This window comes from Lissotriton vulgaris, chromosome 8 (genome assembly GCF_964263255.1).
Source record: "Lissotriton vulgaris chromosome 8, aLisVul1.2, whole genome shotgun sequence".
NCBI classification, from domain to species: Eukaryota; Metazoa; Chordata; class Amphibia; order Caudata; family Salamandridae; genus Lissotriton; species Lissotriton vulgaris.
In genome coordinates, this window is record NC_141696.1 from 70932551 (window position 1) to 70954296 (window position 21746).

Here is a 21746-nt window from a genome sequence, read left to right on the forward strand (position 1 = left end):
CCATCCAACAGGAGAGACACCGGTAAATACCGCCCCCGGCACACCCAGGCGCCACACGGCAGCCGCCACTCAGGCGACCGGCGTAGTGTCTCTTTTAAAAGGTGGACAACAAGAACCTCACGTCCAAAGCGCGAGCTCGACCCGAAGGTATCAGAGCGCTTTACATGCGCTCCAGTCGCGTACACATTTATTTTTATAAGGTACAGGACAGAGAAGTGACCCAGAGCCCTAGAAACGGGCGAGGGACACCCCCAAACGGCAGGGACAGGGAAGAGGGCGAGACCCTAACCCCCCCCCCCCACCGCCCCCCCCCCCGAACCCCCCAAGAGCCCAGGCACGCTAGAGCAGCACCTCACCCACCCAATATGACGGGGGACGGGGGAGGGGGAGGGGGCAAGGTCCCAGGTCCTAGGGTCCGCTAGAGCAGGACCTCCAACCCAAGATCCACGGACCAGCTAGAGCAGGTCCCAACCTTACCTTACGGCGCTCTGGAGTAGAATGCGCAGAACAAAAAAAACAGGCTGTTGGTTGGGCCGGTCCGCCTCTTATAGAGGTCAGGTGGGACTGGTCGGCCATGTTGGGAGGGGGTGGGAGGTGGTTTCTTTTTGCTTTGGAGGGTTCTGTTGTGGAGCTAAAGCTCACTTTGTAACTCAGGGGGCGAGGAAGACTTACGAGGAGGTAATAGCTGATTGCAATAATGACCACTTCTTGCACCCGGCTAGAATTCGGCAGCAAAGTTTCACTGCAAATAGATTGTAATTGTTATTTAGGTAGGTAGCTGTATGTTTAAGTAAAGATTTAGGGAAAAGATACAATAAAAAAACAATGGTATATGCATTCATTTTCGCATATAGGATTAATAATATGTTAAGATGTGTGGAATGGTGTGAGTGTTCTTTGTGAAGGGCGAGTGGTGTACGAATGAAGGACTATAGTCATGTGAGCAGAGGAAGTATTCATATTTGTTAAACTTATAATATTACAGATTTTGAGGCTATACGTCATGCAATACAGGTGCAGGCCAGACCCAGAAGTTAAAGCCTATGGAAACAAAAGCTTGTTTAGAATTTGAAGAACAAGGGGTGAGGAGAGAGCATAAGGCAACCTCGAGATAGGCTAGTGTTGCATCCACGCATTCCCTCCACTCAGCAATGACTACAATCTTGCCAGAGCCCCGGGGATCCACCAAGGGCAACACATATAAACAAACACTGACAAAACCAAGTGACCTTGCATTGGCTGTAAGCCTTTTGGCTTTGTTAATACTCATTTTATTTTCATATTGTTTTGAAGTCAGCCAATCACTGAAGTGCACTGACCAACCATGGTGTATGCTGTAGTGATGGAAAAAATTTGAATGACACCACAACAGTTCAATGGAAAAAGAGGACTGACTAAAAGTACATTATATATAATTTTAATACATTCTAAATGCCTTGACTAACATCAGCATAACTTAAAAGGAAAATGTCTAGTAAGCGAAAATGGCACTGATACAAGTGAAAGACTTGGATCAAGGGCTCCAGGTGTGGGATACTGGGCCTCATTAAGAAGAAGAGAAGGCAGATAATGACTTAATAAAAAATGCATTTCGATCCAAGGTATAATTGTTTGTGGTGTTCCGGAGTTGTCGATTTAGTGTCTGCTCGTGCAATGATGGTTGGAAATAAAAAATCTGTTCTTTTTTTGAATTGCTATATTTGCATTCCCTTATTTCACTTTTTTAAAAAAACAGTTTAAGGCAATGAAAGCTATTATTAGCAAGTATTTGCAATGCAATAGGTCTCACATTTACGCAATGTGCAGCAGGGGATACTTTTTCCCCTTAAAATTCATGTTTACACCATCAGCCTTTCCTCTAACCTCTTAAATCCTCGGTGCCATACCGTCATATAAAAAGGATAGTATAGATGTAGGTATGGAAAATATAAGCAAAATCTACTGTGGCCTTCAATTGATCAAAAAGAAGTGCTCAAAATGTGTAGATAAAATCAGAGATAATCTATTTTTCCTATAATGGCCTCATGTGTGCAAAAAAATATCATGTTTCTGTAAAATCTGTCTGCTCATATCTGTTCATTTGAGAAAAAAAGATCAGAGGAATAAAAAACTGTTTTCGTTTTAGCTGCCATGTTTAAACTTGCAGATGTAATGATGCTCCTTGACATGCCTTTCACTTTGGCTGCTGACTCTACAGCAAGTATGACATCACCACTCAACTATAATATTTATTACAGTTAAGAAGCCATGTCATGTTATTATTATTGCAGGCAACTAGACACGTCTCAAGCTGCCTGTAATAAGGTCTTTAGATAGGAAATGTTATACAGATATAGTAAGCTCCCAATTATAAAATGATACCAAATGTCTTTCAAATGAGGCTGGGCAATAGGATAGTTTATTATCTAAGCAGTGGACATTAGCCATTTCCCATCCACACATTTACTTCATAAACATATCAAGTGTGACTCTGGGTGTGCGTTTTCGGAAGCACAAAATGGCAAAACATAGCACCAGGCACTAATAAACAAATTCATAGGGGCCTCATTTATGAGGCCATGCGTCACTTTTACACCGCCAGTGCGTCACTTTTTGTGACGCACCAGCAGCGTAAATAATGTGCCTTGTTGCACCATATTTACAAAGTGACGCATCTAGGTAGATGCATCACTTTGTAAACCCCTGCGCCACATTATACCTGCGCCAGGTATAATATATGCAAGGGGGGCGTATTGACCTAAGGAAGGGTCGTAGAAGTGACGCAGTGAAATCTATGAGATATCACTGCATCACTTTTAGGACGCTGTTGCGTCAAAATCTTGTGCCTGCCTCACACCAGGCATAAGACTGACACAGGCCCTTTCACATGGGGCTTGCCCCATGTGAAAGGGCGCATTGCTGGAGTTGCGTTACTTTTGTGACACCCTCCAGCAATGCACCACTTTTGCGCTTACAGATGCGTCAGAAATACTGACGTATCTGTAACTCATTGCGACATGATGCGTCATACATTAAATATGACGCATCATTGGTGTCACAAGGAGGGCGCAGTAAAAAGTGACGCATCGCTGTTTTCACGCAGCGATGCGTCACTTTTCATAAATGAGGCCCCTAATTTTTTGTCTCTAGAGTTGTACAGAAATGCTTTCACTTTTGCATTTTACAATACTGCTGATGTACATCTGTGCTACAGGTGTTGTCCAGGTAACTGCTACAGGAGCAGCATAGCATGTAGGTTTTTCATTCACACAAGCTCAGCTGGCCTGATGTGCACACCCTGGCTTCCAGGCTCTATCTCTTCCAGTACAGTGTGCATGCTGGGTGGCATCTGACATCAATACACTGACCCAGGCTTCTATAGATGGGAACCCATAGAGATAAAGCCATTCTTTCTGGATCGTTTACATTAGTGGTGACAAGCGAAAGGGGCCCTAATGTGCGCATCAGCAAGTCATATGAACATTTCGAAAATCGCTGTAGCTGCCTGCCTTAAAACAATACCTATCTCTTACTAATGGGTTTCCTTACAGTATAAAGGTCCCACAAAGTGTACACAAACATCACTTTGTTTAACAATTAGCCCACTATATATTATATTCATTCATAAGCATGATTTAAAAGGGGCCCAGGTGATACAGGAAGAATTGTTGTAATGAACAGGAAATGCAAATTTAGGGCCTCATTTATGAGAAATGAAGCATACCTGATGCGTCATATTTATTGTATGACGCATCATGTCACAAGGAGTTACAGATACGTCAGTATTTCTAACGTGTCTGTAAGCGCAAAAGTGTCGCATTGGTGGAGTGTGTCACAAAAGTGACGCAAAGCTAGCAATGCGTTTTTTCAGACGGGGCAAGCCCCATGTGAAAGGGCCTGCATCAGTCTTACACCTGCTGCAAGGCAGGCGCAAGATTTTGACGCAACGGCGTCCTAGAAGTGACGCAGTGAAATCTCATAGATTTCACTGCGTCACTTCTATGAGGCTTTTAGCTGGGGAACGCCTCCCCTGCATACATTATACCTGATGCAGGTATAATGTAGCGCAGGGGTTTACAGAGTGACGCATCTGCTTAGATGCATCACTTCGTAAATAGTGCGCAACAGGAGGCATGTTTTACGCCGCTGATGCGTCGCTAAAAGTGACGCATTGGAAGCTCAAAACTGACACAAGGCCTCATAAATGAGGCCCATAAACATTGACCATATCGTGTGGAGCATACCTTCCCATATCAAAAAAATTGCCAGCAAGGCCACTGCCCTGTCGTTTGACAGCTTTATGAAGACTTTGAAGCGTGTACTGGATGACTTCCTACGCTGACAAGTTGAAATGCAAGACTTTAATATCAAGGACAATCTAGCCCTGTAGGTGGTTGATTGACATTTTGAGGACGTGCGGTATGAGGATACCTCTTCTGTAAGTGTGGAGTTTATTCTCGTGAGCAAATTCACTTTAACGACTAGTAAGTACATCTACAAATCCGTGCACTCAACATCCGTCCATCGACCAATCCCACGTTTCTTTCATCCCTGCCTGCCCCATGCACGCACATACCACCCATGCCCATTCGCTCCTGAAAAGCATGTTACCCTACGAGTGACGTCACAGCTGATATTGTTAGCGCTGCTTCTATGGCGGCTAACACACAGACCATCTATACACTTATACATCCGTGCACTCAACATCCGCCCATCCCTCGACCAATCCCATGTTTCATTCCTCCGGGCCTGTCGCATGCACACACGTACCATCCATGCCCATCCATCCATTCATCCACTCAAGCGTAAACACGCGGTCCATCCCTACTGTTTATCCAGGTCCTTCTCGTCTATCTTCTCTATGTCATCGTTTTCTCTGCATCTCGACAGTACACAAGTCAGTTAGCCACAGGTAACCACTTGAAGCACGTGCTTAGTTCTTAGAAAGGGTTCATATCACTACTCGTAGCTTTAATGAAAGGAATGGACAGAACCACACACCTCCAGGTGAAAATCTCCAATCCGCTTCTTTAGCTACACGATTGCTCCCAAGGGTCTTCGGCTCACCCAGCCTGTGAAAAATAGTGATAGTAGTTCTCCATTAGGTAACTGAAATGGAAATTAAACACATGAAGTATCTGAGAGCACTCAAAAACATTCACATCGAGTAGTACTTTTGAGAAATCGGTGCAAAGAGAGCAATTGTTTAAAATGCATTTGGGAATGTTTCAATTTCCACTTCTGGCAGACAGTTTTCTGTTATGTGTACATATGTTATGTTAAGTCTGCTTATATATATGTTATGTTAAGTCTGCTTATATAAGCGCATGGCTACCCCAGCAATGGGGCGTCCCAGCGCTGCGGACATACCTAAGAACAGTGCGACACAACAGAAAAGGTGAAGTTAAATGGAAGAGAACAGCCAAGTTTTAATCTGTTTAATCTGTTAACTTTCAGACCAGAGGTACCTTCAAGGTACCTCTGGTCTGAAAGTTATCGACACTGAAAGCCAAAAGCACTTCAGCTCAGAGACAAAAGTATCGAGTTATATACAATAAAAACAAGTCTTCCACTTCAAAAGCAGCCATTACCAAATCAAGCCTTTGCAATGCAATAGGACTCGCATTTATGCGAGACCTACTGCATTTGCAAATGGGAGTGGTGGCGGCTGGGCAGCACTCAAAGTAAAGGGCCAGTTGCCATGGAAGGATACAAATGATGACATGGCGGTCATAAGGGGGGATTAACAGCCTATCAACCAATCGGAAGGCAGCATTTAAAAAGGACAAATACACAAGACAATTAAAAAGATGGGGGGAGTGGATTGGGCTTCCCTCTGAACTCATCTACCCCAGCATGACCTAAAAAGCAACATCCAAAATTTGTACTTGTGTTAATTTATGCTGTTGCCATGGCAGACGAATTGAGCACAGCTAATCTAGATTCTAATCAGAGGTGTACCCTGCTGAGGCATTTTTGTGCACTGATGAACTAGGGAAGTGTGGCCTATGCACTAAAACTGCTCTGTTGTTAGATATTCTGGCTGATTTATCCTACTTATGAGTTCTTGAGTGTTTTATCTGCAACGGGTTAGGAACAGTGACTTAGTGCAGACATTTAACAAAGCAGTTTGCACTCGGGTGAGAAGAAGTTAGGCACTTAATCTTGTTTATTTCAGAATGCGAAGCGTGGACCCTTCAGCACCTGGGTGGTATAATATAGCCTTATAGCCCGCCGAATGTTGGGAGCTCCATTGCAGACAATGGAGTGCTCCCTGCTTCTACGGGCCGGTTAAGGCCCGCAGAGCAACATTCCAATGTTCTACAAAGGCTTCTCGAAGCTCAAGGGGCTTTATATCCCCTCGAGCTTCGAGAACCCTTTGTTTAATTTGTTAGAACATTCTGCACTCTAGTGGCAGAATGTTGTAATAGCTTTATAGCCCTTCGTAGCGGGCTATACCGGTTATTAAAATCCCGCTGTCTCGTTAAAGTCCCTTGCCTTCAGCTAGGGCCTTTAACGATTCAGCTGGCTTTTAATAGCTAGTATAGCCCGCTACGGCGGGCTATAAGGCTATATTAAAGGCCCTATCCAGCGTTAAAGGCCCCAAGCAGAAGGCGAGGGCCTTTAGCAGGGGAGAGGGACTTTAATAGCAGTATAGCCCATCTACGAAGGGCTATAAGGCTATTAGAACATTCTGTCACTAGAGGACAGAATGTTCTAACAAAAAAAATAAAGCCTTATGGGAGTGTGAGGGGATTGGAATCCCCTCAGGCTCCCTGAAGCCCGTTTCACATCCAGAGCTGGGAACAAAGTAACATTGGATTGTTGGAGCTCCAGGCTTATACCAGCCATAAGCCCGGAGCACTCCATTGATTTCAATGAAGCTCCCAACATTCCAATGTTCTAATAAAGAAAAAGAACGTAATCAAGACAGCCAGATGGTTAGAAGATTAGGTAAAAAAGGATATCTCCAGAGATGTGAACATATTTGCTAATGGGAAAGAGTGAGCAGGGTTTTTAAACTCGATTCAAGCAAAGCAGTGGTTCACGAGATCATTTAAAAATAGTATTTTTCCTTTCACATAGGGAAAGGAGAGGTTGTGGTGTAATACTTTGATCTGCCGACTTAGAACTTGGGTAACCAGGTTAGAATGTCGTCCTCGGCTTAACATCCTGTGATACTGGGCACTTCACGTAATCTCCACGTGCCAACGAGAAAATGAATATGTCCTGGAGCTATGGATTTATGAACTAATGGCAAGCAGCATGTGTAATTCCTCTTTTTAGAGGGATTACAGCAGGTCTTGCAGATAGCGCATGCGTGCTGATACTCAACCTAAAATCATGTGAAGATTAAACATCACATGTAGAAAAAGAAACCTGCAGTCATTCAACCCTCTTTTCCTAATTTATACTGCTATAAATATGTTAACTTACCCACACAGCATTTGAATCATAAGTTACAAAAGAGAAATCCCAGTATGTCCCCACTTCTTACTAGACACATGCACAATAGTGGACCTATCTGGAGGGTGTTAAATGGGGTGGGGGGTTCGTAATGCTCATAATCAGAGACCTTGAATGTTCAGAGATTTGACAGAAACAACAGAGGCTGTAATGCGAGAGGTATTTCAAGGCGCACTGGGGAGCACTTTACAACTTCAAACATCCTGAGAACAACAGGGGAATGCTAGAACTGGTATAAACATGACACTGGCATAGTGAACATGCCAAAATCCAGGGGAAACTAAGAAGCAAGAATGGCAGGTGAGTGACCTCCCAGTGGCACCTGACCAGTATCTTTGGGACATCAACAACATGTGTCAAGATACATAAGGACCACAGTCATGCACCACCAACAATATATATACATATATATATATATATATATATATATATATATATATATATATATATATATATATATATATATATATATATATATATATATATATATATATATATATATATATATATATATATATATATATATATATATATATATATATATATATTCACTGAAAAAACCATAGGTTTCACACCAGTTATAGTTAGGAATTAGCATTTAAAAAACCTATTAAATTCACTGAAAAAACCATAGGTTTCACACCAGTTATAGTTACCTGGAAATTTTACTGACATAAAACCATTGAAATTCCCACGTTATAGTCAGTTGGACTCACTATAACTTGCGCGCCTGCAATGCACTGCTGATGACGTCACATATTACATCACTCATGACATGGTCAGTGACATCACTCATGACATCACTGATGACACCATCCAGTGAATGTGTGTCTTTCTGAAAAATATTTTTTTTAATTTTTTTTATATGTATTTGTAAAGTACGATGCAAGAATAAATGGTTAAATAAGTCTGTAAATGGATGTTTGTTTTTAAAAGAATTGATTGGTTAACTGCCTTATTAAGTGTATCTTAGTGGATACATATATTAGCAAGTAACTTTTATATATTGAAATGTATGTATTAGTGTTTCACTTTGTGTATAAGTGGCTGTATGGGTTGGTGACTGAAGACAGCATATGTACAAGACTGTATGGATGTATGAGTGTGTATATGTGTATGTTAGTGAGTAAACGACTGTCTCACTATTGTCTTTTTCAGTAACGACATATGTTTTAATCTAGTATATGTGAGTATTGATTTATAAAACTGAGTATATGTGAGAGTGAGAGATTATAAGAGTTCCTGTTTAAATTAGTATGTGTTTATATAAGTGAATGTTTAAGAGAGTAAGTATGTGTAAGTATTCTTAGAAGTAAAGTGGTAGTGTGTGTATAGCTGTATATGCAAATAAATGAATGTTCATTAGTTTTTTTGCATGTGTGAATATGTGTGTGAGTAACTTTTGGATGACTGTCAGTGTGTAACAGGATGTATAGGTGTATCACTACATATAATGAGAGAGTATATGTATGAATGACTATATAGAACTGTTTGTGAATGAGTGGATGTGTATATAGATGGTGGAATTACTGAATTGTTTGTTGTAACTGGTATGGGTATCTCCACTTTTTTGAAAATGTTAAATTCTATTCTTGAATATGTGTTTCAAGACTTACATTACACTGAAAGGAGGACTCTCACTCTGTCACAAGGATGGTGTCATCAGTGATGTCATGAGTGATGTCACTGACCATGTCATGAGTGATGTAATATGTGACGTCATCAGCAGTGCATTGCAGGCGCGCAAGTTATAGTGAGTCCAACTAACTATAACGTGGGAATTTCAATGGTTTTATGTCAGTAAAATTTCCATGTAACTATAACTGGTGTGAAACCTATGGTTTTTTCAGTGAATTTAATAGGTTTTTTAAATGCTAATTCCTAACTATAACTGGTGTGAAACCTATGGTTTTTTCAGTGAATTTCATAGGTTTTCGAGTTTCTAACCTATGTTTTTTTTTACAATTTGCTGTTTTGTGTAAGTATTAATTTTTGAGGTTTTTTTTATATCATTTTTTCCTTGGGCGCTCTGGGTGCGCGCTCCGGTAAGCTCTCCGGTAAGCTTTCCGGTAAGCTAACCGGTATGCTCACCGGAAAGCGCACCCAGAGCGCTACTTTCGTTCGTGAAAAAAAATATGAATGAAAAGTTAATAATAATGCAAAACATTTCGTACCATACAAATAAAATCAGTTTTTTTTTATAAGGAAAATGATTATGCATTTCCGTAAAAGTATGATGACGTCACTTCGGCGCGCAACGTAAGCGCCCTCGGAAGCGCCTACGTTCACGCCGCGTATACGCCCCCAGAAGCGCCTACGTTCGCGCCACGTATGCGCCCCGGAAGCGCCTACGTTCGCGCCGCGTGTGCACACCCGGAAGCGCTCCAGTGCACGTAGCATAAGCGTGTCGGATCATGTGACCTTAAAATAACTCTTTTCATTGGTTGCTAACAGTTTTTTTTTACAAAGAATGAGATCCCCACCCATTTCCTTTACTTCTTCTTTCACTTTTGTGACTGCAAGACCTGCCTTTTTGCTCCTGGATATTTCTTGGTTTTACAATGGCTGCCAGACAATCCAGCAGTGAGGATGAACCAGAATTCATCAATGAAGAGCCTCCTCAACGAAAAGTTAAGGAACATTTCATTTGGAAATTTTTTTAAATCCCACCTGACCAAAAAAAGGTGAATGCTCCAAAAGTGGAGTGCAGGATCTGCAAAGAAGTGCTGTCGCGGGCTAACCCCTTAAAAAAGTACTCATTTGGAAACTTCACGATGCTGCGCCATGTCCAGAAGAAGCACCCCCAGAATTTTGCCCAGGAAAGTGTCAGGGCTCTGGCAAAAGAGGTTCCCAGTGATGGGGCCTCTACATCCACCGGAGGAGCAACTTCTTCTGGGAGGGGGCAATCGCAGGAGCAGGTGCCAAACATTCAACCTGCATTTAACCATGGTGTCCTCCGATGCAGATACTGCAATCAAATCCTCACCTATGGGGAGCAAAGTGTCCAGCTCATGGTTCGAGCATTGGAGAACCATCGCTGCCCTTCCCACCCCTAATTATTTTTGTTTTTTTCTCCTGTTGAGCAGTTTCCATTCCCTGTTTTTGTTCCTGTTTAGAAAAAAGAAGAAAACAAAAAGTTATTTTCAGAACTACCTCCAATTCTCATCAAAGAGCTATATATTTCTAAAAAAATGAAAAAAGAGTAAGTGAAATAGAGTGCATTGATAATGGAAAGGAGAATGAGTAAGAAAGAACAGAAAGGTATGAGAGGAGAAAGGAAGTGAAGTAGGAGGACTGAAAGAAGGTGAGTGTTAGGAAAGAAAGTAAGGAAAAGAAGAGTGAATATGGGGAATGTTGATATTCAAAGAAAATGTTGAAAAGGAACAGGGGTGTGGAAGGATAAGAAAAGATGCATTGCTGGAGTTGAAGGCAGAAGGCCTCATTTATGAAGCCATGCGTCACTTTAACACCACCAAAGCATCACTTTTTGTGACGCATCAGTCCAATAAAAAATGCACCTTATTTATTCATATTTACAAAGTGGCGTTTCTAGGTAAATACGTCACTTTGTAAACCCCTGTGCCACATTATTCCTACGTCAGGTGTAATGTATGCAAAAGGGACGTATTGACGCAAGAAAGGGTCGTAGAGGTGACACAGTGAATAAACTGGAGGCCTCATTTCTGAAACGTGACGCATCGCTACGTGAAAACAGCGATGCGTCACTTTTCTGTGCGCACTCCTTATGACATTCCAGATGTGTCATATTTAATGTATGACGAATCAACTCGCAAGGAGTTACAGATACGTCAGTATTTCTGACGTATCTGTAAACACAAAAGTGACGCATTACTGGAGTGTGTCACAAATGTAACGCAACTCCAGTAATGCGTCCTTTCACATAGGGAAAGCACCATGTGAAAGGTCTTGCATCAGTCTTACACCTGCTGTGAGGCAGGCGCAAGATTTTGACGCAACAGCATCCTAAAAGTGACGCAGTGAAATCTCATAGATTTCACTGCGTCGCTATTACCAAGCTTTTTGCGGGGGAACACCCCCTCTGCATACATTATACCTGACGCAGGTATAATGTGGCGCAGGGTTTTAAAAAGTGACCCATCTACCTAGATGCGTCACTTTTTAAATATAGCGCAACGAGGCGCATTTTTTTACACCGCTGGTGCGATGCGTCACGTTTCTGTGCGCACTCCTTACAACATTCCAGATGTGTCATATTTAATGTATGACGAATCATGTCGCAAGGAGTTACAGATACGTCAGTATTTCTGACGTATCTGTAAACACAAAAGTGACGCATTACTGGAGTGCGTCACAAAAGTGACGCAACTCCAGTAATGCGTCCTTTCACATGGGGAAAGCACCATGTGAAAGGTCTTGCGTCAGTCTTACACCTGCTGTGAGGCAGGCGCAAGATTTTGACGCAACAGCATCCTAAAAGTGACGCAGTGAAATCTCATAGATTTCACTGCGTCGCTATTACCAAGCTTTTTGTGGGGGAACGCCCCCTCTGCATACATTATACCTGACGCAGGTAAAATTTGGCGCAGGGTTTTAAAAAGTGACCCATCTACCTAGATGCGTCACTTTTTAAATATAGCGCAACGAAGCGCATTTTTTTACACCGCTGGTGCGTCACAAAAAGTGACGCACAGGCGGCCCAAAACTGTCGCAAGGCCTTCATAAATATGGTCCTGGATTTTCCCCGTGCTTCGCTCCCCGGTGCGCTTCCCGGTGCGCGTACCGGGCGCTCCCCCCGCGCAAATCGAAAAATTTTTTTTTTTTTAAATGCCCCGCGGTACCCTATTTTAGCCCCCACATTAAACCTAGGGGGTCAGGAGGGGGTCTACCCTGCCCCCTTATGGTCAATTCCCCTCTTTGTTTTTGCCACCTCTTATGTCTCGATTTTACTGAGACACAAGATGGCGGCCGCTCCAGACTGTTTAGAATGTTTACAGACACCCAAGAGCCAATCAGCTTTCTGCGCGCAAGTCGCGTGGCGCGCCCGGTGCGCTCCCCGGTGCGCGTACCGGGGCGCGCCTATAGAGATATATTCTTTTTGAACCTAAATTACTCAAAATCCACTGGAGCACATATCTTGAGACATAGCAAAGGCACATCGGGCTACCAGTCCCTACAATTTTGCCAAGTTTGGTGTAAATCCATTCAGCCGTTCGAGCTAACAGTGATGGACATTAACATGGGGAAAACGTGTTTTGGGACCCCCTTTTATCTCGGACCCCGCTTGATGAATCCCCCCCAAACTTTCAGGGAAGGACCTGGGTGCAGCGAGGCCATTTTGAGGAAATTTTCAGGCAGATTCGTCAACCGGCGCCAAAGTTATTCCAAATAGAATTTTGAGATTTAACATTGAAAAAAATCCTAACTATAACTACCTACTGGCGACCGCCAGTAGGTAATATATATATATATATATAGTATATCTGAGGCATGTGGGTGATAGTGCAGTGCCATAACAACATGACAACTTACTACTATAGGCCATGGCCTCTGGAAGAGCAAGTTTTGTTAATCTAGTTGATTCCGGAGCCCATGATCATTGGAGCCAATGGGCTTGTTAGCATCGCTCAGGCTTCAGAGAGCTGAGCTCAGGCCCAGGGTACAAATATTCAGTGGGGTGCAGCAGGGAGCTGCCTGAACAAATTTTGTGCAAACTGCAGCTCATTTATCCCATTTGGTCTCAATTTGGTCCTGGAAAAGACTTTGTAATCCACCCTTAATGTACCTCAGTGTAATTGTTAGCCCTCCTTCCACCTTGCTTTCACATGGAAGCCAACTCCCCCCCTACAACAAACACCACCTTTTCTTTCCACCCAGTGTGCTATCCCGGTCAATTCAATTCAGGACCAAGCCTGCTGCAGACACCCTGTGGCCAGCAAGAACCTTCCACCAGCAGTGATGCTTCTACAGAATTCGCTTGGACAGAGTGTGTGCATGCTTCTCTGCACACAGAGAGGAGAAGGCAAGCTTGGCTGTGGTTGCCCGTCAACTATGTACGGGTGACTGTGCACAAGAGGGTCTCACTGGAACCCCCGATTTGAACGAGGGTGCTTTTTAAGGTTGTCTGAAAGGAGTCTGTGGGCTTGGATGGCAGCACACTTTGCCATCTGACAGCTGGCTGTGGACTCCTATGTCAGGGATGTGGGTCAATGAATACTACTGTGGGACTAATGGGGTTTATTTTCATCTAGTCCATATAATGTCTTGGGATTGCTTGCACAGCTGCATTGGATCTGGCAATGTTTACTGAACTGTATTGTGTGTGAATCATGTCTATTCTGGTTTTCTTTCATTCCCTCTTGACACGTTCAGATGTGGCTGGTCCCTCCTCGGTACAGTGAAGTTATCACAACGGCTCGGTAGAGGACACAACATGATTGCAGGAGTTAGTGTGACATGATCATTAGGGCAGGTGGTACCTCCCGCTAGGGCTGGCTTCTTCAGATGAATCATGGTGCTCGCTCCCTGCTCTGTCGGTGCAGTGTGACCCATCTACAGGAGACCAAAACAGACAACATACTCTTAAGAACCGTGATGGGGAAAATACAAGTCAATCAATTTGTATTTTCTAAAAACTAATACAGATGCAACCATTAAACAGAAGCAAAACGTCCTCATAACTGAGGCGCTGTCCTGCCCACATGCTCTGAACGCGCGTTGTCTCTTCTGCAGACTTTCTCTGATCAAAGACAGAGGTAAGGGTGTCACCTGTCTTACTCCATTATGGGTCTATTGAGGGAGGTGGCTGGCTCATGACCAGCAGCAGAAGGAGGCTCCTGGCGCGGGTCTCCCGGCACTGGTTCTGCCTTAAGAAGAAGGTCTGAAGGCAAAGGCCATTGAGGAGGTCTGTGATCTCGCTCCAGGTATGTGCAATCACTGCAGAGATAGACTTGCCATTCTTTGAGAGCAATTTGAAAATGTGAACCTAAAGGAGAGTCTTTTCTGCACCTCTGAGATGACTTGCGTGGCTGTATGTTTCTGTTTCAGATGAGACAAATCGGAGCAAGGCAGTGGGGAATGTGAGCTTATACTTGGTGAGGAACAAGGTTCAAATTCCGACCTCTGCTCAACTTCCACTGATTCTGGGCAAATGACTTAATCCCCCCATACCTAAAAAATTCGTAACGCGATCTGGTTCTTTGTAGGGGTGTAAGTAATTTGAAAATATGTAATAATGCAAAGTTTTGGGAGAATTGCACAAAATCCCTCTAAGTGCTAAACTAGAATTTTGCATAATATTTTACCTCAAAATCCATCATTATGCAAGTATGCACTTTACACTAGAAATAAACGCAAAAAACACAAGCACAATATCCAGCAGCCACAAACCTTTAGATCCCAATGCGAACCGCACGTAATTATGCGTAATGCCTAAATAGTGTCATTTTAGGTCTTTCAAGATGTTGCACACATGATGGAAAGTTTGCAAGGACTTAGTTCACTTGTTAAGCACTCTGATGCCCTTGTTCCAAGGTAAAAATGCAACAAAAAAAAACTCCCTCTCTTTATGACTTACTTTTTTTGCCATTGATTGTTAGCAGCATCAGCTAAAAAGAATAAAAACAGTGATTGTATCTTTCCAATAATAAAAAATTGAAAGAATTTCAATTCTAAAAATATGAATATCCTAAATGTTGATACCAAAGTACCAATGGCACAGCATATTGAGGAAAAAATATATATTGAGAGGTAAGTAAGCCTAGATTTTCTATACCTAACTCCAGTCCCATATATGCACCTTGATGAAGATATGTCCCAACTGTCATGATATGCTGAGATGCATGCACGCCGGGATCAATGTCCCGCATCTGCTAGAGAGCATCAATCCCAGAATATTGTGGTACAAGAATAACGAGGACAAAAGATGGAGGGACAGCATATCAAAAGGTAATTGCATACAGGGATGTACAAAATTGAGCAAACACACTCACACACACACAAATATGGCTTTGTGTGGCATCATAGATATGAGGCTTCAGCACTCAGAGCTTCAAAAAAAGGCATGGGAGGTTCTGGTGACATATCACGAACAGGTACTGACATGAGTTGAGTGCCTGTTTGTATACACCTTCCCTCTGGAAATAAGGTACATTTAACACAGAAGTTAAATGAATTTGTTAATGAATTGAGCACAGCAGTGGCTGCCTCTTTCTATTTCCGGTGTATATATAGGGGGTTTACGCAAACATAGTCACTGGGACCTGGGTTCAATAGGTACTAAGAGGGAGGGGTCCCAGCGTGAGTGTGATATAATATAAACAATTCAAAAAATGATTACACAAACAATGAATGCATCCACATTGTTTTATTCACAATGGGACTAGGTATACTAAATATACTCAACAGCTGATCAATATCATAAACAGTTGTACAGTGCCCCGGGGGGGGGGGGAAGAAGGAGGTGAACTGGTGAGGATGGTGTGATGGAGGGGAATTAGTGACAGTAAAATCAGCCAATTAACAAAACTGTATTGACAAGTTAATTCTTATATACAAAACGTAGGACCATTGGTTCGAAGCATAAATCAAAACATATCATACTTCACAGAATACAATAAATGTAAAAATATTGGCGTGAAGTTGACGACCAAACAGGTTATTGTCGACGCTTCGACCCTCAAAAGTTTGCAGGGATTAGTGGAGCCCTTGCTGTGGGGTCCAAACAAAGGAATTCCAACATCGCCAACACAAAATTCGGCTAAAGACACATAGCAACTGTAATACTTCCAACATTATCTACGCGATAATATACCCGTGTCAAATGATCTATATTGGCCAAACACAACAAAAAGCCAAAGCAAGAATTCTCCAGCATATGAGCAGGATCAGATGTGAGGTCCAGGGCGCACCCCTAGTAGATCATTTCAAACTGGCAGCACACCCCCCAGAGAGTCTTCGATGGGTGGTAATAGAAAAAGCAGTCTTGGGACCTCGGGGTGGCAACATTACAAGTATCCTAAATACACGCGAGTTGAAGTGGATGTTCTTCTTTGATTCTATCGAGACAGGCCTTAACGAGCAAGATAGCTCTTTTTCACAACTAGCAACCTTGCCCTGAACCCCTTTCTGTATGAACACGTAGCATACACTGTGTCTAATTTGGCCTATACCCTCGTGTGAGAGGTACGCCATAACACCATCTACAATTATGTGAAATTGTCAGTGTGACCATTAATTGAATTGGCCTATACCCTATTGTGAGAGGTACGCTGTGAATACAGTTCAATATTTATGTGGTTTCATTCAGCATCATGTAATTACTGACAATGTTCGTTATGGCTTTACCATCTTGTGACAGGTACGCCACATTCAGGTTTCAACGACCCTCAAAGGCATTTGACATCGCTGATTAACATAATACCAAAGGTTTATATTATCCGTGGCTCTACACTAGTTGGTTTTTTTAAAAACTGTTACTATCGTTGTAAATACCCAGTCCCATTGTGAATAAAACAATGTGGATGCATTCATTGTTTGTGTAATCATTCTTTGAATTGTTTATATTATATCACACTCACGCTGGGACCCCTCCCTCTCAGTACCTTTCTATTTCCGAGCAGTGCTTTCTGCAGCTCTTGCACTAAATCAGAGAGATTGTGAGTTAAAAGTATGCTTTAGACAAGGTAAACGCATAAGTACAGGCCCGGCTCATTCAACACACAGCCCCTGAGGCGAATCATGTAGATAGGTTTCTGTCAGTAAGTTTTGGATTTCGACAAAGTCAAATCTCAAGGTAACCTTAGCTTCTTAACCCTTTCGATGCTGACCCACGGGTGTCATGTGCTGATGACGAGCTGAGCTCGTCATGGAAACAGCAAATGGCATTTCCCAGCACAGGAGGGGGAAAACGCCTAGCAGCCAAGAGGTTAAAGTGTACAGCTCTCATCCCAGCACTAAAAAGGGGCATGCACTTTGTTTCATTTTTCCAGTGGTATTACTTTAAATAAAGGGTTCACCATGTGCCAGTGGCTGATAAAATAAGACAAAATCCTTGCTTTCACTCGGTTGATCATGTAGATAGGATAATAGCAAAATATTGTTCACACAAAACTAAGACTGTAGATAGCTTTTTCACCTGGTAAAATAGGTGCCCTCGGTTGCCTTTAACTATTTTCTCCTGTTTGGACTGAAGTATAAAGAAAGAAAGTGCATTCTCCCAGTTTACGCAGGAAATGGTCAGCAATTTATGTAATTCGGGGAAGATTTAAGAAAGGGTCCTGGGAAGTTGTGACAGTTGCAGTTTCGACAAAATAAACATGCAATTATTTTGAAAATTCATAGTGCAGATATACTACAGTTTGATGGAGCGCAGTGCAGCAGACAAAAAACTGCAGTGTGTTTTGTGAGAAGGAGAGCGCCATATTTACAGAAATATGGCGCTCTCCTCCACTGTCCCTACTGTCAGCACTGAAATCAGCTGCCATGCACCACAGACACACCGTTGCACCTTAGTGCAAGGGTGTCTCTGTGAGTCTAGCATTGGTTTTGGATTGGAATAGAACCCCTCCAACACAACATTCTATGCTTAGATTGACTTTAAACCTTTTTCCATTTTGTATGTGTGCTGTACCGTGCAGCACACGCAAAGTTAAAAAAATAAAGTAGAAATGGAAGCATTTCTCCTTCACAGCGCCTATTCTAAATGGGCACTATTTTTTTAATGCTATCATGAAAGCTTGGTGGTTGCATGGGAACGCCCATGCACCACCCATTGTACGCCCCCTTGGCACTAAGTAATTACAAAGCAGGGTTATGCTCTGTTTTGTGCTCATTTTGAGTGATTTTCCAGCGCTAAACAAGCTTACCATCAATTTGTGTCACTTTCATGACACAACACTGCGCTAAAACTTAGCAAAGATACCCCATATATTTTCCCCATGATATTTGCACATTCTCAATTGTACATGTATGCATGCATAAATTCTTTAAAATGGAGAAAATGCACTTCGAAACTTTGCAGTCACAAAAGGTAAATTCACCCCTAATAAGAACTATTTTATAAAAAAAAATTAAGAGTTTTATATAGCACAAACTTGACCCGAAGGTATTGGGTATCAGATCGCTTTACGTAGCACCAGTTGCTTTACATGAGGACGTATTCATTTTTTTTCGGCACAGGGAGATTAATTGATTTGTCCAGAATCGCAGGATGTTCAGCGTCATTGCCGAGACTCTAAACCGGTTCCCCATATTCGAGGTCTACTGCCCTAGCAATTAGGCCAACTCCTCTCCCCTAATTGACCGTCTTGGTGCAACTTAGTGGTGAAAAAGTTTATGAGACCTGGGAATGTATCAAGATCCCCTTTCTGGGCGGTGGTGCGCTGTGCTGTGCAGCGCTGTGCAGCGCTGTGCCGGTGCACATGGGGTCTGCGCCTTTCTTTTTTCACGTCTTCAGTGAAAACAATAACTCAAAACAATCTAAATTAGTGCATGAGGTGCAGGCGGCGTTAACACAGAGCAGTTGTTGTGTTTCTGAGTTCTGCTGAAAACCCTGAAGGAATCTGTACATTTTTCAAGTTAATGTATGCGCTGAAGACGTAAAATGTAAAGCACTGACCTCTACTGCAGCAGCGCAGAGCAGCAAACTTCAAGGCCTCAGAGCGCATGTCCGGCGAGGATCTGGGTGAGAGCAGGTCAGACAAGTCACAGCTTACACTCCTTCCTTTGAACAATACAGCCACACCTCTGCTTTAAAGCCCTGTTTGGGCGCGGTTGCAGCTTAAAATGCCTGCTTTAGGTAGTACGAGGTTGTCCAGGCTCCAGAGTGATGTTGAAAAGTCAGCCTCAGTCTCCGCGTGTCCCCCTTCCATGCAGCGCCCTTGACTCACCGTCTGAGGATAGCAGATGCCTCTAGGCGCACAGATGTGCACACTGCCCTGCAGCGAGTGTACCACAGAACTCACTGCTGTGTATACTCAGGGCTCCACATGACACTCACCTATATATTGGGAGCGCTCATTAAAGCTCTCTCGTGACCTTCTCCCCTTAGACGCTGAGCTCAGCACCCCTGGTCTCTCGTGGCCACTCTCAGAGCACAGAGGCTTCATTAAAACTGGCACTCATTTAACAACCCTTTTACACATGCAAATACGAAGAAGCAGGTTTTGGTCAGAAGGAAACACACTTGCAAAATATCACGTTTACCTGTGAAAGTTTCAAGATGGATCCATTGTTTTTTTACTTCACTACATAGGCATTTATAGATTTCTTGATTTGTGCATAGTACAAACATCTTACTTGGTCTGAAGTAAATAGAAATTATGTCTCAGTGACTGTAAGAACAGGTCAGGAACAATGGTGTGGAAGGAATGACAATGGAAACGTTTTCAGAATATAAAAAATTAATTGGGCCTAGTTACAAGAAACTGACGCATCTGTATAAATGCTTCAGTTTCCCTGAACCAGCTTGAGAAACACTTGCACACCATGGATGCGCCTTATTTATATTTACATCTACACACCATGGCACAAGGATTGACAGACGAATTTGAAATTCGCCCGCATCTGTCAGCGCAAAAGTCACGCATTGCTGGAGTCTTGTCGCAAGCAAGACACAAATCCAGCAATGCATGGGGAGGCCTATTTCTAATATCCGCAAAAAACACAGTTGATGGACAGAATGCAGAACAATGTCTTACATTCACCCCAGTACAAAGATCTGGGCCTAAATCCATCGTTATTTTGCACTCCACACCACCCTAGGTCAAACAATGGCTATATTCAAATCAGCCTTGACCCTGTGCCTCATGGGAACAGTCCAGCCCGAACTACCAAGCCATGTCTTTCCTAGACCGGAATCAAGCATCCAAGGACCGGTTTCTGGCTATCAGCCTTCTTCAGCCTGGATAGCTTGACTCCAGTGATGTGGAGAGACTGGGATTCACGTCTAAGCATACCCAGCCCACTCGGGGTGAAAATTGCAAAAAACACAGTTGATGAACAGAATGCAGAACAATGTCTTACATTCACCCCAGTACAAAGATCTGGGCCTAAATCCATCGTTTTGTTGCACTCCACACCACCCTAGGTCAGACAATGGCTATATGCAAATCAGCCTTGACCCTGTGCCTCATGGGAACAGTCCAGCCCGAACTACCAAGCCATGTCTTTCCTAGACCGGAATCAAGCATCCAAGGACCGGTGTCTGGCTATCAGCCTTCTTCAGCCTGGATAGCTTGACTCCAGTGATGTGGAGAGCCTGGGACTCACGTCTGAGCATACCCTGAGCATAGCTTCCGAGGACCTGTTTCTGGCATTCCAGCCGTCTTCAGCCCGGCTTGCTTGAATCCAGTGGTGATGGACAGAATGCAGAACAGATGTCAGTACTGGGGTGAATGTATGACATTGTTCTGCATTCTGTCCATCACCTGTGGTTTTTGCAATTGTCACCCCGAGTGGGATGGGTATGCTCAGACGTGAGTCCCATGCACTCCACACCACTGGATTCAAGCAAGCCGGGCTGAAGACGGCTGGAATGCCAGAAACTGGTCCTCGGAAGCGTGTTTCCGGTCCAGGGAAGACATGGCTTGGCAGTTCGGGCTGGACTGTTCCCATGAGGCACAGGGTCAGACTGATTTGCATATGGCCATGTCTGAACTGGGGTGGTGTGGAGTGCAAAAGAACGATGGATTTAGGCCCAGATCTCTGTACTGGGGTGAATGTATGACATTGTTCTGCATTCTGTCCATCACCTGGGGTTTTTGCAATTGTCACCACGAGTGGGATGGGTATGCTCAGACGTGAGTCCCATGCACTCCACACCACTGGATTCAAGCAAGCCGGGCAGAAGACGGCTGGAATGCCAGAAACTGGTCCTCGGAAGCTTGTTTCCGGTCCAGGGAAGGCATGGCTTGGCAGTTCGGGCTGGACTGTTCCCATGAGGCACAGGGTCAGACTGATTTGCATATGGCCATGTCTGAACTGGGGTGGTGTGGTGTGGAGTGCAAAAAAACGATGGATTTAGGCCCAGATCTCTGTACTGGGGTAAATGTATGACATTGTTCTGCATTCTGTCCATCACCTGTGGTTTTTGCATTCAAGCAAGCCGGGCTGAAGACGGCTGGAATGCCAGAAACTGGTCCTCGGAAGCTTGTTTCCGGTCCAGGGAAGGCATGGCTTGGCAGTTCGGGCTGGACTGTTCCCATGAGGCACAGGGTCAGACTGATTTGCATATGGCCATGTCTGAACTGGGGTGGTGTGGAGTGCAAAAAAACGATGGATTTAGGCCCAGATCTCTGTACTGGGGTGAATGTATGACATTG